Genomic DNA, 16,440 nt, shown 5'->3' on the forward strand with positions numbered 1-16,440 from the left:
AGGTCACATGTTAAGAGCCACTCTCTTAAAAGTACTTTTTCATAATGTTTATATTAGGATGTCAATATATGTGTGTGTATCTAGTGTGCATGCACACGTGTGTACACATACTTGTATGTGTATCTGTGTGTAGTGTACCTAGTTTATTCCAAAGTATCCTTGTCATTTATCTGATTAGCATTTATTCCAAATATTTTCTTTCTTAAAAAATGAAGGTGTTATTAATAGTTGCAATGAAAATTTTACCAATAGTTAAATAAAATAAAATAGTATTGTTGTTAATAGTTGCAAGAAAAGATGCCAGATTGGGTTGGTATACCTTCACTTTGTCCTACTAGCTTCTGGCACAGTCTCCCCTAATAGTGTGTGGACACATGGAGTAAACTATTTTCACGTTGATATGTGTTTATCTTTAAATAATGACCACTAACAATCTGTCTCTCTTTTCCCCAACTGATTCCAGGCATAAGAGTTTAACCCTGTCTTTCAGTAAGATCATGCAATCTGCCTCTAATGAAACAAAGGGCAATAAAACCTGAGTAAGAAAAGAGTCAAAGGCATTTTCCAGAAAGGCCACTTGATGGACCCGGGTCCATCAAGTGGGGTCATGACTAATAGCTTGAGTTGCAAAAAGAAAAATGGCACACCAGTCAATGAGGTCCATTGGAAACAGGACATTATAGGTTAGGCATATGTGAAATTTGTGCAGGAAATATTTCACTGCAGATTTATAGAAGACAGTGTTTGTGCCCCTACTATTTACTTATTGCATGGTATAAATTCATAACTATTTTATTTTTAATAACTATTTTGTTTCATTTTGCCATAAAGTTTTTGACACTAATGAGTTCAAAAATAAAGTGCATGTTAAATAAAGAATAACTACTGGATTTTGCTTTCTCAAGAGATTTCATGTTGAATGTGCCACTTGCACGTAATCTTTGACATTTACCATCTGCATCATCAGAGAAGCATTGAAGACTGCATAAAAATGAGAGACACAAATCTGCTGATGAATCATCAATATCTATGTCAAACGTTGTTACCTAATTTAACAAGACTGTGCCTAAAGATGATGAATACATGAAAGTGCTGAAGGTTCATTTACATATCATTGTGTGAAGAATAACTTTTCATTTAGATCAATGATTAGATTGGTCTAAATTAAGTTCACTCACTTTTGATAATCTTGCCCCACAAAATTAGTCTCTTTCAGTGATCTCTATCTTATTGACTTGCAACACCATCCATCATATTTTATAAGTTTTCTTGGCATGTCCTTACTAATATTAAATAGCATGAGTTCCAATATCTTCTATTTGTAAATTAAAAAACAATTTTGACTTCATATCGAGAAGATTACATAACACTGAGTTTATAAAACCCTATATTTGGCCCACAGTAGGAACTCAGTACATAGATATTCTTTCAATTGTGAATTTTAACTCAGGGTGTTGGTATTGTTTTGCATTTTGTCTTTGATATCCTAATCTTGGAATTTGCTGAAATGTATGATTTTAGTATAAAGCTGAGAATAATGAATTGTTGCTCTGTGCCAATTAATTCACTCTGGAATATAAGAATCAGACTTGTTCTTTCTCTTCTGTTATATCAAGCATGTAAGTAACTATACTTGCATTTGCATTTTTACCGTGATTATTTGCACTTTGATTAATGATGTCATTTTCTCTTCTACAGCTTGAACTCTGATATATCCTCGCTCATTTGCTATTTTCATTCCTTTTTCAAGAGGTGAAACTTGTTGATCAGATAAATTTCTTTGGAGAGGTTATTCTTCTTATGCCTCAGCTTCAGACTATTTATTTATATTTTTATTCCAAAGTTTCTGGCTTGGTTTTCTCAGGCTTCCTTTTCTTTCTGTATTTATTTTACCTTCATATTTATGTCACATGAATGGGGTTTGGAGGGACATTAGAAAGAGACTGATATGATCAGATGGAAGATAAAGAAAAAAACTAAATTTTCTTTATGGCTAAGAAACTGTCCAATAATATAAATTACAGTAATATGAAGCCAGTCATATTTTGTTGATGCAATAGTAATTTATAATATAGTGACAAAAAGAACTGAATAGACTTACCCTTTAATTATATAAGCTAAATTTCTGCAACAGGTTTACTAGTAAAAAAAGTTTATTTAATTTAATTCACCCAAAGAGTTGTTTTATGAAATATTACCTGTAAAAAATCTTGCCTAGTTCTGAATTGTAATTGCAACTTCTTTCAATTTCAAAATATACCTATTCTTCAAATTCTGTTCAGCAAGGTTTAGTGATAACAAAACCTTATTTTTGATGGACAGCTTCACACTATGTACTAATAATTGTTAACAAAGAGCTTAGTAGTTTTGAGTTTTCTGTGTTAATACTGCTTTCTCTGTTGCTTATGTCAAATTTCCTTATCAGATAATAGTCTTTTATTAACACTTGTATTTCTAAGCCAAAGACTGACAAATGTTGAAATTTGTTTGTTTTAATCTGTGGCAGCTTGAGTATGATTAGAAATTCTGTTTTAAGTTAGGCCTTCACTCTGATATGTTAGGTTTTGAATATAAGTGCTACAAGGCCTGGGCTGGCTATTTAGAGCACACACAGAACAAGATTGGAGAAACTGAGTACATTGAATGAAACCAATAGTAATCCTGAGGTTTAGTTCATATGTATTTTCAGGAAGTATATTTGGAGAGAATAGTAAGTCCTATAATTAAATAAATAACTAATTTAAAATTAAAAATAACAGCAGAAGTGGGAAACTTAAGTAAATTTAGAAATCTAATCAATGTAAATAAGAAAATTATGATTCTGAATTTTAGCCAAAACAGCTTTCCAAGGATACAAGCAGATATGAGATATATTAACCAATTCCAGCCTTTTGTTAGCTGATATATTTCAAGTAGAAATGGCACTTACACATCTATGTATGTAAAGATTCTTTGAAACTTTGATTATTGAAAGAAGAATCATTTCCAAAATTATTTATTTCATACTTTATGATTATCCTTAGAAAGTTATATTAGCACCTGACATTTCACTAAAGGCCATTCCTTAAATATACTACCCTTTGCTATGTTTTGGATTTGAATCAATGAGAAAGCTTTCTAATTAATTGCTGTGATTTCTCAATTCTGATTTTCTGTAATTACTACATGTCTAACCTCTGACATCCCTGCACCAAAAGCACCAATATCAGATATACACTTGTTCATTCATTCACAAATAGAGATTAGTTGAGCAGCAAGCACTTCACCCAAGGTACCCTACTAGACCTTACAGGGGGCAATGATGAGCTAGCTGGTCCAGGTTTCAGTCCTTACCTCTCAGAGCTATGTTTTAGATGAGCCCATGAGTTAAATCATCAAATTATTTGAAATGCAGCAGCCTTCCCTCAAAGAGTCATTCTATGTATGGGTCAGTTAGTTGTTCAACTCTCATTTGGTGGACACTCTTAATTATTTACAATTTAACCACTAACTGATTTGAAAATTCAGTTCCCCCACTTGCTAAGGGAGTAAAGGACCTACCTGTTTAGGTTTTCTGTTGTGTTTAAGTTAACCCACATAAAGTGTTTGGAGTTGTGCATTGTGCCAGTTAAGTGCTTGATAAATGCTAATTAATACAATCAATACTATACTTTCAATAGCTTAATCATGCTTGTTTTATCTTTATAACTAGAAATTGAACATTTATCTTACAAATATATATAAAACCGATATATAAAACCTTCCTCTGTTTAACTGGTCCCTGTTAATTACCCGTTATCCCAAATCTCTATTTTCCTCAGCCAGGGGCATAATTTTACTTAGTAAGTCAAATTCCTTATTCCTTATTATGAAATAAGCCCTTCTCTAGTTCTTTCCTGAACCCTTTCTCAGGTGTATTTGAATATCATGAACTAGCTCCTCTTGAAAAGTGATATTTTCAGCTGTATTAAATAGTATCCTGGGGTGCATTGATAGTAAGTGGCCTCCATAGATATCAGTCAACAAAGAGGCCCAATGAAGTAACATCATGGTAGAAATGAATTCAATACTCAGTATCTGAAAGTCAAAGTGTAAATGTAAGAAGGCAGGGTAAGTCAAACAGCAATCATTTTCACATCAAAGTAGTCTGAAATTACTACTTATTTATTTTTCATACTGTAGACATTTAGTATACATTCTTCCATTCATTCAACAATTGTTATTGGAGAACCTACTATGAGTCAGACACTCCTAGGTAAATGGGTTAGAGAAATGGATAAAATACAATTTATGTGCTAGAAAGGCTTGTAGTGTAGAGGTAGAATGGGTCTATATAAATAAACAAATGTAACAGACTGTTCCAAAGATGGTGTGAGATTTTTATACAAAATAGTTGATGCGAAGGAGATATTCATCATCAACCAATTCAGGATTTCTCTTTAGGATAAGAACAAATCTGATAAAGTATATCTTTAGGGATGGAAGTGGGAAAAGCAGGTGAAAATCAGATATTAGAACTGGGGTTTAAGGTGAGATACTGGCCCAGCTATAACCATGTGAGGAGATCAGATTCTGATTGAGCCAGGAATGGGAGTTGAGCCCACTCATCTGAAGTTGTAATTATGTCCAGTATTTGCTGTCTCAGGTTAATATTGGTTTGCAGGCCAGAAAACAAGATAAGCCAGAGGATAGGATTAAATAATTTCTAATCTAGTGTAAGGGGTGCAGAGATAGGGAATCTGGAATAATTCAATACTAATGTCTTGAATTGTGTTTCTTTTCAACCTGAAAATATTCATGAAAATAAAGAGGCGGTGAAGTTTTGGCCTCACTATTGTAATGTCATTTTTCACAATATACTATTAAAAAGTTTATTACAGGCCAGGCACAGAGACTCACGCCTGTAATCCCAGCAATTTGGGAGGTTGAGGTGGGCAGATCACTTGATGTCAGAAGTTCAAAACCAGCCTGGATAACATGGGGAAACCCTGTCTATACTAAAAATACAAAAATTAGCTGGGCTGGGGCACACACCTGTAATCTCAGCTACTCAGAAGGCTAAGACAGGAGAATCACTTGAGCCTGGGAAGTGGAGGCTATAGTGAGCCGATATTTTGCCACTGTACTCCAGCCTAGGTGACAGAGTGAGAATCCACCTCAAAAAAAAATAGTTTATTACATTCTCTGTCAGACTGAGAAATTATTATCCAGGTATTTACTTGCTATATAGTTTTACTATTATTCTGGATAATGAAGGAAATTAAAATGCTATTGGATGAAGGGAAAGGGATTAATAGCCACTCATATCTAGTAATTACTGCTAATTTTTAATTTCCCAAAACTTGTCTTAATTTAAAGGAATATATTTATAATATATAATTTTATATTTATATATAATGTATACATATACATAATTTATATATTATATGTCATACATTATTTTGTATGCATATGCTTGTATACATTATATATATATATAATCCTGAAATATACTCTCTCCATTTCCCCCCCAAAAAAAACCAAAATATGTTTTTTCTTTGTATAACAATCACGTGTTTACTTGGGGCTAATTATGACTTGACAATTTAAAAATTCAGCTCTAGCACAATAGCTTCAGTACTTCACATTTCTATTTGTAATAAGTAAACATAAAACTTCATAGTAGTTTGAAGTTTTCACTTTGAAAAGGAAAGGTTTTCATAATTTCAAGTTATAATTAACCTATGTGTTCTTTATTTCTAAAAATCAGTTAAGTGTGCAATCAGGCAATTTTTTGAACTTCATCTTTCAGTTCTGGTAGGCTTCTACTTTAAAAAATATAAATATGATTTTCTGTAATTTATATTTCAAATGATAAAAATGATAGTCCTTCTTTGGTCATGTTTGTTCTAAAAGCAAATATATATTATGAGATAGTATCATTAAATGATTTATGTTTTTACATTTTTATTTCTAGGTTTAGTTTTTATATCCGAAATATAGAATTTATATATTGAATACCGTTAGCTCATGAACAGTTTTAGAGTCAGAGTATGTGTGCACGTCTGTGCACAAGTATATGTGTGTGCAAATGTTTGTGCTTGTACACATTTGTGACAGTAAAATATACACTAATTAGCAAAAACAATTTGCTTCCACAATTTTATTATATTATCTTCTAACTCCTGTTTTGTTTTTGACAAGTTTGTTCTTAGTCAACTTGCAGTTCCTCTGTTTAATATTTTATTGTCTTTGCCATTCTGCTATTATTTCCTTACAAGATGTTCAGTTGTTTATTTTTTAAATCTAACTTGGAATTTATGTTGAATCTGAATATTTAAGTCTTTTATCAATTCTGAATAATTCTCATCTATTATAATAATGTCTCTTTCCCATACTCTACCATTTCCTTGGAGAATGTCATATATATATATATATAGGTCTGTCACTCTGTCTAGGAAGCCCCTGATTCTCTTTCCCATCTCTTTCTCTCTCTCTGTATTACATTTTTGATAATTTCCTCCTATCTATTTCTGATCTACCATTTTTCTTCATATGTGTCCAATCCTTTAACTAACTGAGTTTTACCTGGGTGTAATTCTTATAGTTTTAATTCTAGACATACTATTGTCTTTTTATCTTTTCATCTAATAAATGCTTTTTTATGACATTAATTGTTGGAAATACCTCTAATTCATAGGTCTACTTTAAAAAATTCTTAGGATGTGTCTGCTGACTTTCACTCATAGTGAGGTATTTGCTCATGAATTTGTAACTTGTACTTGAGCACATCTTCAATATTTTGCTTTTAAGGCATTTTTGTGCAAACTGGTTTGAGCATAGACTCTCCAGAAGGGTTTGGATATTAGAAAATGTTGGTGTTCCACCTGGAGGACTCCAGGTCTCTTCTATAGATTGTGTTTATTAATCTCTCATCTTCTGTGTGCTTTGCTTCTATGGTACATACGTGTTCTCCTTGAGATGATGCTCTTTGGACCATTTTTAAAATTCTGTTTTGCAGACTCAGAGAGTCAAACTGTCTGAAAGTTTATGTCCCCACCTGAGTGTATTGTAGCCTGTGACTCACTGGTGCAACATTAGAAAAGCTCAATTCACTTGCCTTAAGGTAAGATGAACTCAGAAGTATAATTTTCACTCTGGAGGATACAAACACAGGAAAAGCTGAAGCTGGGTCTTTGCCTGACATTGAAGGCTTAGTGAGATTTTACTCTTTCTTGTCCTATTTCCCTTAGTTATTTAACTGATTTCTCTGGGGAGCATTTCCTTAATAAATTGTTTGCAGATAAATCCTCATCTTCACATCTTCTACTAAGGAGCATAATAATAAGCCAGATTTTGTGTGGGTTCTCCTAAGTGCCAGAGTGGTATGAGTTATGTAGTGTAATATAAATTAAAATGCCAAACTTATATGTGGTTGGAGCAAACCTGGGGTTATCCAGGAGGTCTGCTTTTTACTTCAGCCTAAACTAAGGCTGAGGGAGGCAAGCTTTTTATTATCTTCTTTGTCAGTTGACAGATTATTACTAGCCCACACTTTCATGAAAGATGTAGGTCTTCAACATATGTGTGTTGTGTGTAGTGACTGGATCTTCGGATTGTCTTGACTGACGTGTTGAGAGAAGTAGAAATGACTCATAACACTTTTGTGGTTGTAATTACTGGATAGTACATTGATTAGAAATACAGCACAAGCATATTCTGGGAGAGGCTGAAAAATGTACTACAACAAAAGTGTACTGTGATCAAATAAGTTTGGCAAACTCAGCTTCTTTATTATAGGATTTTATGTCCTGTCATTCTTACATTTACATCTTCAATGTGAGTCCTATTTCCATTCTCCTGACAAAGACAACCTTTCTACTAGTGTGCTGAAACTCATTTCAGTTTCCTATTTTAGGAATTTTGCCTTATCTTTCCTGAATTATCAGTTATCCTGTTTCTATTGGATTATTCACACAAACATGACATATTTTTATTTCTCCCTCCTTAAGAGAACAAAAAAGCCCCTCTCTCTTCCCAACCTAATTATATGGCTACTGACCCTTTTCTCTCTCTCTGTTTTATATGAAAAAGTCATCTACGCTTTATTCATGTCTCTGCTCTCATTCTCTCGAGTCAAGTCTAGACAGGCTTTTTTCTCTACTTCAACAGAGGCTGTTTTTACCACTCTTAGCAAAGGTTTCATATAGTCAAATCCAATAGTCAGTTTTCATTCTTCATTGTACTTTTTAGAACCCTCAAGGAAAAGGCAGCAGTTTCTCTCAGGAATTTAGATTTTCAATGCGTCCTTCTTTGCTTGACCGGAAACCCTCCGTGAAGCTTTTAGCCATTAAATTTCCCTGATGTGATTGCTATAGCCATTTCTCTGTAATCTTTAGCTTTACACTGACACACAGAGTTTGTAGGAAATATGAAATCTATAGGTTCTAAAAAGCTTTAGCCTCCTAGTTGAAACCTAAACACTATTAAAAGTGAGAGTGGCCATTTATACTAATTATGTAATTTTTTATTTTAGCTTTCCTTTTGTGGCTGTAACTAATCTTAACAGTAAGACATATAGCAACCATCTCTTGACTTTGATGCTATTGCTTTCTTCTACTTCGGAAAAGAACAGAATATAGAACAGGGTCATGCTATCAATTCCATCCTTTAATGTTTCACTTCCTTGCATAGTTCATGGATGGTGGCAGCTGGAGAAGATGTTCAAGATCATCAGCGGCCCCTTTTAGGAAGAGGTAGCACTACCATTAGGAGGTTCCAAATTCTGAAACTCAGTGATCCTTATTATTATATCCATCTAAGGACACCATGGGTAAACACAAGGCTGGAGCTGAAAATGTAGAAAAGGAGGCAGTCCGAAAATACTTTCTGTACTGCAGAGAGATAATCATAGGTCCTGAGATTACCTTTTTTGCAGAAATAAAATGTGATAAAATAAATTTTAATATGGGAAGCACAATATAGATGTAAGGACATATCCTGAGCATGAAGTGGAAGTGAGATGCCAGAGCACAATGTAAGCACTGAGAAAACCAGACAATGTTTTATTGGACAAGCTCTTTTTATTGCTACTATTTCTCTTTAGTGCCTGCTGACCATGTTATAGTGAACCTTAATGATATTATACTCATGTTTTGTTATTCCAGTTCTTATTCTTCCTTCCTTCAACATGTCAGACCTAAAATTATGGAACAGCCTCTTAACAGCATGGGAAAATTTTCACATGACTTCATTAGATTTAAAACAAAATTTATTGAGATGGTGCTGTGTGGATTACATCAGTTTGAAACTAGACATAAGTCATTTCCTTTTAGAAGTGTAAACTGCAATGGTAGTATTACATCAAAAAACTTTAACTCTTATTTAAGATGGATTGTGATAATAAAAAAAAGAAAAAAGAAAAAAGAAAAACAGCTATAGTACCATGAGAATACCAACAACTTTCAAATCTCTATGGTGACTTTTAATACTGACACCATATATATTGTGAAATGGGTATAGGAATAAACCCCAAACAAAGGGAGAGTTGTAAGGATTCAAAGAGATAATCTATGTGAAGTGCTTAGCAACGTTCCTAGACCAGAGTAAACAGTCACTCAATATTGGCTTTAATTATTATTTTGCTTTAATTTTTATTTTGGAAGCCTTTTTGGAGGAATCTCTTTTTTGTTTTCTGAAAGATGAGCAGAATTGGGGAATTACTCCTCTGTGTTTCTGTAACCCCTTGCATATGGTTTTATTAGAGCACTTCCCACACGACTACAATTGTTTGTTCAATTATCTGTCTCCAACAGACACCAAAATGTGAGCTCCTGAAGAGAGGGATAGTGTTCTATTTGTTTTCAATTTCTGAAGTTTAGCACAGAGCTTGGTACACAATAAGAGGTTAATAAATGTTAAATAAATGTTATTCAGTCTTTGTAATTGTGTTCTGTTTTCATATAGAGGGGGCAACAGTGGCATAGATTGCAATATGTCCTCAAATCTTATTGGCATAGTTGTTTTGCTGTCATCTGTGGCAGTGTTTCAAATATTCAGATGTATTTTCACACTTCATTTCACCCCGTGAACAATCTATCCTTTATTAGCTCACCATAAAGAAATAGCTTTGGAATGCAGCTGTTCTCCATTAGCCTCTCATACCGTACTCACTGAAACTGAATCTCTGTGAATGTTGTCCTTCCTTCAAAGGCATACAGATATCTGGATTTTGGTTAGTAGCAGGGATTTGTGGGCAGTTGTGCCATTGAGTGGGACATATGAAGCAGGATAATCTAGTTCTGATTCTGGGGAAATTCTCTGAAGCCTCATAATTCTTAGCTTTACCCAAAAAGGTAGGCAATTTCATTATGTTCATGCCACACTTTTTATTGCATCTTTACTGAATTAGTGTACTTCGATTGGAACTCACTGGTAAAACCGGAAAAAGGGGTGAAAGTTCATTTTTCTAGATTATTTTAATAAAATAATACATGTAAAGATGTCCTGTGACATATGAAGCAGTAGATCTAACAATGTAGTGACGATGATAGTGTAACCAATCTAACTGCATTTTGAATACAGTCTGCTTCTGAAGGAAGTGTTGCCCTTGCAAAGTTTTAAAACTTATCTCTCAGTATTTTTTAGTTCCTCAGGGGTTGTATTGCCTATCCACAGATGCAAGAGTTGTGAGTTTCTGTGGGGTGGAGTGATTGGTCTGCTTCCTTTGTCATGGAGGTGTTGCCTCTCTCCATGCTGCTCCAAGAACTGTGAGCTCAACTGCTGCTCAGAAGACTAGTTGGTGACTAGTGACTGAGCTCTCTGAATGCCATACTGCATGGTGGTGTGAGTATGGAGGTACTGGAGAGATGGCTCCTGTCTTCCAAGTTTCACTCTTGCTGGAGGAATTGAGGTGCCTTAATGCATTGCACAAATTCCTGAAACAGAGTGGAGAGAAAAGTTCGGGGTACCTATTCAGGTCAAAAGTATTGTATTAGTCCATTCTTACACTTCTATAATGAACTATCTAAGACTGGGTAATTTATGAAGAAAATAGGTTTAATTGACTCACGGTTCCACAGGCTGTACAAAAGAATGGCTGGGAGGCCTCAGGAAACTTGCAATCATGGCAATAGTCAAAGGGGAAGAAAGCACATCTTACTGTGGCAGAGAAAGAAAGAGAGGGAGAGCAAGATTACAATTCAACATGAAATCTGGCTGCAGACACAGAGTGAAACCACATTAGGGAAATTTGTGACACCAAATCCTACCTCTTCCCTTTTGTTTCTGAGACAAGATATTTGTGTCTGGATATTTTGCCACTTAAGATGAACAGTTGTGTACTAAGAAGCCCTTCTATCTCTGATTTCGACTTCTCCATCCCCTAACACAATGGAAAAAAAAATATATTTTAGTTGGACTGTGCTGACAGTCATACCCAGTTTGTATCTGATTACAAGTAATATTCTTGGCTTGGATCATTTTTTTTCAAAGAAATAGAGAAAATACTTTTTATTTATTTTTATTATTATTATACTTTAAGTTCTAGGATACATGTGCAGAATGTGCAGGTTTGTTACATAGGTATACATGTGCCACGGTGGTTTGCTTCACCCATCAACCTGTCATCTTTATTAGGTATGTCTCCTAATGCTTTCCTGCCCCTAGGCACCCATGAAAGGCTCTGGTGTGTGATGATCCCATCCCTGCGTTCATGTGTTCTCATTGTTCAGCTCCCACTTATGAGTGAGAACATGTGGTGTTTGGTTTTCTGTTCCTGTGTTAGTTTGCTGAGAATGATGGTTTCCAGCATCATCCATGTCCCTGCAAAGGACATGAACCCATCCTTTTTTATGGCTACATAGTATTCTATGGCATATACATGCCACATTTACTTTATTCAATCTATCATTGATGGGCATTTGGGTTGGTTCTAAGTCTTTGCTATTGTGAACAGTGCTGCAATAAACATAGGTGTGCATGTGTCTTTATAGTAGCATGATTTATAATCCTTTGGGTATATACCCAGTAAAGGGATTGCTGGGTCAAATGGTATTTCTGTTTCTAGATCCTTGAGGAATCGCCACACAGTCTTCCACAATGGTTGAACTAATTTACACTCCCACCAACAGTGTAAAGGTGTTCCTATTTCTCCACATCCTCTCCAGCATTTGCTGCTTCCTGACTTTTTAATGATTGCCATTCTAACTGGTGTGAGATGGTATCTCATTGTGATTTTGATTTGCATTTCTCTAATGACCAGTGATGATGAGCTTCTTTTCATATGTTTGCTGGCTGCACGAATGTCTTCTTTGGAGAAGCATCTGTTCATATTCTTCACCCACTTTTTGATGGGATTGTTTGTTTTTTTCTTGTAAATTTGTTTAAGTTCTTTGTAGATTCTGGATATTAGCCCTTTGTCAGATGGATAGATTGCAAAAATTTTCTCCCATTCTGTAGGTTGCCTGTTCACTCTGATGATTGTTTGTTTTGCTATGCAGAAATTCTTCCTTTTAATTAGATCCCATTTCTCAACTTTGGCTTTTGTTGCATTGTTTTTGGTGTTTTAGTCATAAAGTCTTTGCCCTTGCCTGTGTCCTGAATTGTATTGTCTAAGCTAAGTTGTCTTCTAGGGTTTTTATGGTTTTAGGTCTAACATTTATGTCTTTAATCTATCTTGAGTTAATTTTTGTATAAGGTGTAAGTAAGAGATTGGCTTAGATCATTGTTATGGAACCTTCTCAGCAACTGGCTAGGAATTTGTAAGACCTGCCCTACCAGTTTGCAAACGTTCCTTAAATTTTAACACTGGTTGACATCAGAAAGATGGCTGACTAGGGGTTCCCGGCAATTATTTCCCCCACAAAAAAAGGACCAAAACAATAAATAACAGCTATATTTTGATGAGAGTGTTTGAGGGAGAAAGTTGGAGTTCATCAAGGGACTTATGGAGATGCTATGGGTTATGAAGACTAAGAATGGCCACATAAAAATTGCCTGAGCTGAGCTACTGGCTAGCTAGCCCTGTGCTGTCAAAATGTGATCTTGCCTAACACCCAGCCCCCAGGGTAGCAGTGCCCAAACACAACCACCATAGGAGGTACCAGCCTGATGCCCTGCTTCAGTAGAGCAGAGCCCAAGTAAGTAGACCAGCCACACAAACTTCTGCAGGATAAGACATTGAGGCAATCACAGGCAATACCGGCACTGCATATAGCTGAAGATACTGTATTAAAAACTATACTCCTGCACCCCAAAAGAACAAACCAAGGCACCCTACCCAACCAATTCCCTAGAAATATCTGCAGGTGAAAGCCTTTACTGATGAAAGCCACTCTATAAAACTGGAAAATATTACTATTTTACCAGATGTACAGATATCAGTGCAGGCATGTAAGAAGCAAAAAGTAAGAAAACATGACATCATAAAAGAAACACAATAATTATCCAGGTACTAACTCCTAGAAAATAGAAATGTATAAATTGCCTGTGAATGAAATCAAATAATAACCTTAAAGAAACACAGTGAAACACAATATAATATAGACTAAACCATATCAGGAGCACAGATACAAATTGATTCAACCAAGAGATAGAAATCATAACAAAGAACCAAGCAGAAGTCTTGGAACTGAAGAATTAAATGAATGAAGTAAAAAATGAAGTCAAGAATTTCAACATCAGACTAGATCAAGTACAAGAAAGGATCTCTGAACCTGAAAACAGGTCTGAAATAAGCCAGTCTCTCTCTCTCTCTCTCTCTCTCTCTCACACACACACACACACACACACACACACACACACACAAATGAAGAATAATAAAGAAGGCCTCCAGGACATATAGGACATCATTAATCAACTAAACATTTGCATTATGGGAATTTAAGAAGGAGAAGAGATAGGAAAAAAGGCATAGAAAAACTACTAAAATAATAGCTGCAAACATAACAAGTCTTGGGACAGGTATAGACAGCAAGACCAAAGAAACTCAAAAGTCACCACATATTTACAACCCAAAAAAGTCCTCTTTGAGACATATTATAGTCAAATTGTCAAAAGTCAAAGACAAAGATAATTATAAAAACAGATGAAGGAAAGAGTCAACTCACATACAAGAAAATCAGAACAAGACAAGGATGCCTACTCCTGTTGAATATAATACTGGAAGTCCTAGCCACAGCAATCAGGCAAGAGAAAGAAACAAAAGGCATCCAAACAGGAAGAAAGGAAATCAAGCTACCTCTCTTTACTGATGATATATTTCTATACCTAGAAAAATCTATATTACCTGCCCAAAGGCTCCTAGAACTGGTAAACCGCTTCAGTAAATTTTCAGGCTACAAAATCAATGTACAAAAACCAGTAGCATTATTATACACTAGTAATGTTCAAGCTGAGAGCCAAATCAAGAATGCAATCTCATTCTCAAGATCCACAAAAAGAATAAAACAGATAGAAATAGAGCTAATGAGGGAGGTGAAATATTTCTACAATAAGAATTATGAAACACTCCTGAAAGAAATCAGAGATGACACAAGCAAATAGATAAACATTCTATTCTCATGGATAAGAAGAATCAATATTGTTAAAATGCATACTGCCAAAAGCAATTTACAAATTCAATGCTATTCTCATCAAACTACCAATGCCAGTTTTTACAGAATTAGAAAAACCTATTTTAAAACACACGTGCAACCAAGAAAGAGTCTGAATAGCCAAAGCAATCCTAAGCCAAAAGAAAAAATTCTGGAGGCATCACACTAACAGCTGCACAATTTCAAATTATACTGCAGGGCTACAGTAACCAAAACAACATGGTACTGAATGGAAAAAAAAAGACCCAAATATATGCTGTCTAAAAGAAAACCACTTTACCTGTAAAGACACACACAGACTGAAAGTGAAATGGAAAAATGGATTCCATGCAAAGGAAAATTATAAGTGAACAAGAGTAGCTCTACTTAGATAAAATAAACGTTAATTGAAAAACCTAAAGACAGGCAAAAAAGGTCACTATGTAATGACAAAGGGATCAATTCATGATGAGGAATAACAATTGTAAATATATATATATGCAACCAACACTGGAGCATCTAGTATATTTTGAATGTTACTAACAGAAAGAAATGACAAAGGTTTGAGGTGACTGATATGCTAATTACTTTTAATTGATCATCACACAGTATATATATGCATCAAAATATCACACTGTATCCCATAAATATGTAGAATTATTACATGTCAATTAATAAAAAATATATAATTAAAGTAACTTTTAAAAAGAATCACAATTACATAATATATACACATACATAACAGTGTCTTCAAATTTTTTCAGTAGGTATGGCTATGTTGCCCAGATTGTCCTTGAAATTTTGGGCTTCAGCAATCCTTCCACATCAGCCTCCTGAATAGCTAGAACTTCAGATGTGTGAAATGATATCCAACTTAAATTTTTTTTGGTGTGTGTCTATAGTGTTGCAAATTAGCCTATCCTGCTGATTGACTACTACCAAATTTCTGTAAATTATTGTATGTGTTTTCCTTGTAGGATAAAATAAAATCCAGGAGTATATATTAAAATAAAAATTTATTAAACTAGAAAAAGGAATGGGGTGTTGTTTGATTCTAGAGTCACAAATACAGCCAATTTGGTCTTTAGAAAGCCTTCAGCATTGGGCTTAAAAAGTTATGGCTGATGGGTACACCCTGGCTCCTCTAAAAAATTTGTAAACATTTATAATATTTTAAAAAGTGATGGCATACCTAATGATACTCAGTTACATCAAGGAACAGGAGGAAATATCATTAGAGGACCATTTGTATACTGAAAGTGTTGATCAGCACTGCAATTAAGAGAATTTCCCATGCTGCTTGCCTGACTCTGCACACGTATATAAAGAAGATTAAGCAGTGGTAGAGTATGGGCAATCATCTTTTTTTTTTTTTTTAAATTAATTTATTATTATTATACTTTAAGTTCTAGGGTACATGTGCATAACGTGCAGGTTTGTTACATATGTATACTTGTGCCATGTTGCTGTGCTGCACCCATCAACTCGTCATTTACATCAGGTATAACTCCCAATGCAATCCCTCCACCCTCCCCCCTCCCCATGATAGGCCCCGGTGTGTGGTGTTCCCCTTCCTGAGTCCAAGTGATCTCATTGTTCAGTTCCCACCTATGAGTGAGAACATGCGGTGTTTGGTTTTCTGTTTCTTGTGATAGTTTGCTAAGAATGATGGTTTCCAGCTGCATCCATGTCCCTACAAAGGACACAAACTCATCCTTTTTTATGGCTGCATAGTATTCCATGGTGTATATGTGCCACATTTTCTTAATCCAATCTGTCACTGATGGACATTTGGGTTGATTCCAAGTCTCTGCTATTGTGAATAGTGCTGCAATAAACATACGTGTGCATGTGTCTTTATAGCAGCATAATTTATAATCCTTTGGGTATATACCCAGTAATGGGATGG

At 34.8% G+C, this 16,440-nt stretch overlaps 1 long non-coding RNA gene across 2 annotated transcripts in view; it reads left to right on the plus strand.

Moving 5' to 3' along the window:
• LOC126961162 (uncharacterized) overlaps positions 1 to 16,440 on the plus strand; it is a 716,366-nt gene that overhangs the window by 551,403 nt on the left and 148,523 nt on the right. The gene's annotated exons all lie outside the window — the stretch shown is intronic.

Source organism: Macaca thibetana, chromosome 8 (genome assembly GCF_024542745.1).
Source record: "Macaca thibetana thibetana isolate TM-01 chromosome 8, ASM2454274v1, whole genome shotgun sequence".
Lineage (NCBI taxonomy): Eukaryota > Metazoa > Chordata > Mammalia > Primates > Cercopithecidae > Macaca > Macaca thibetana.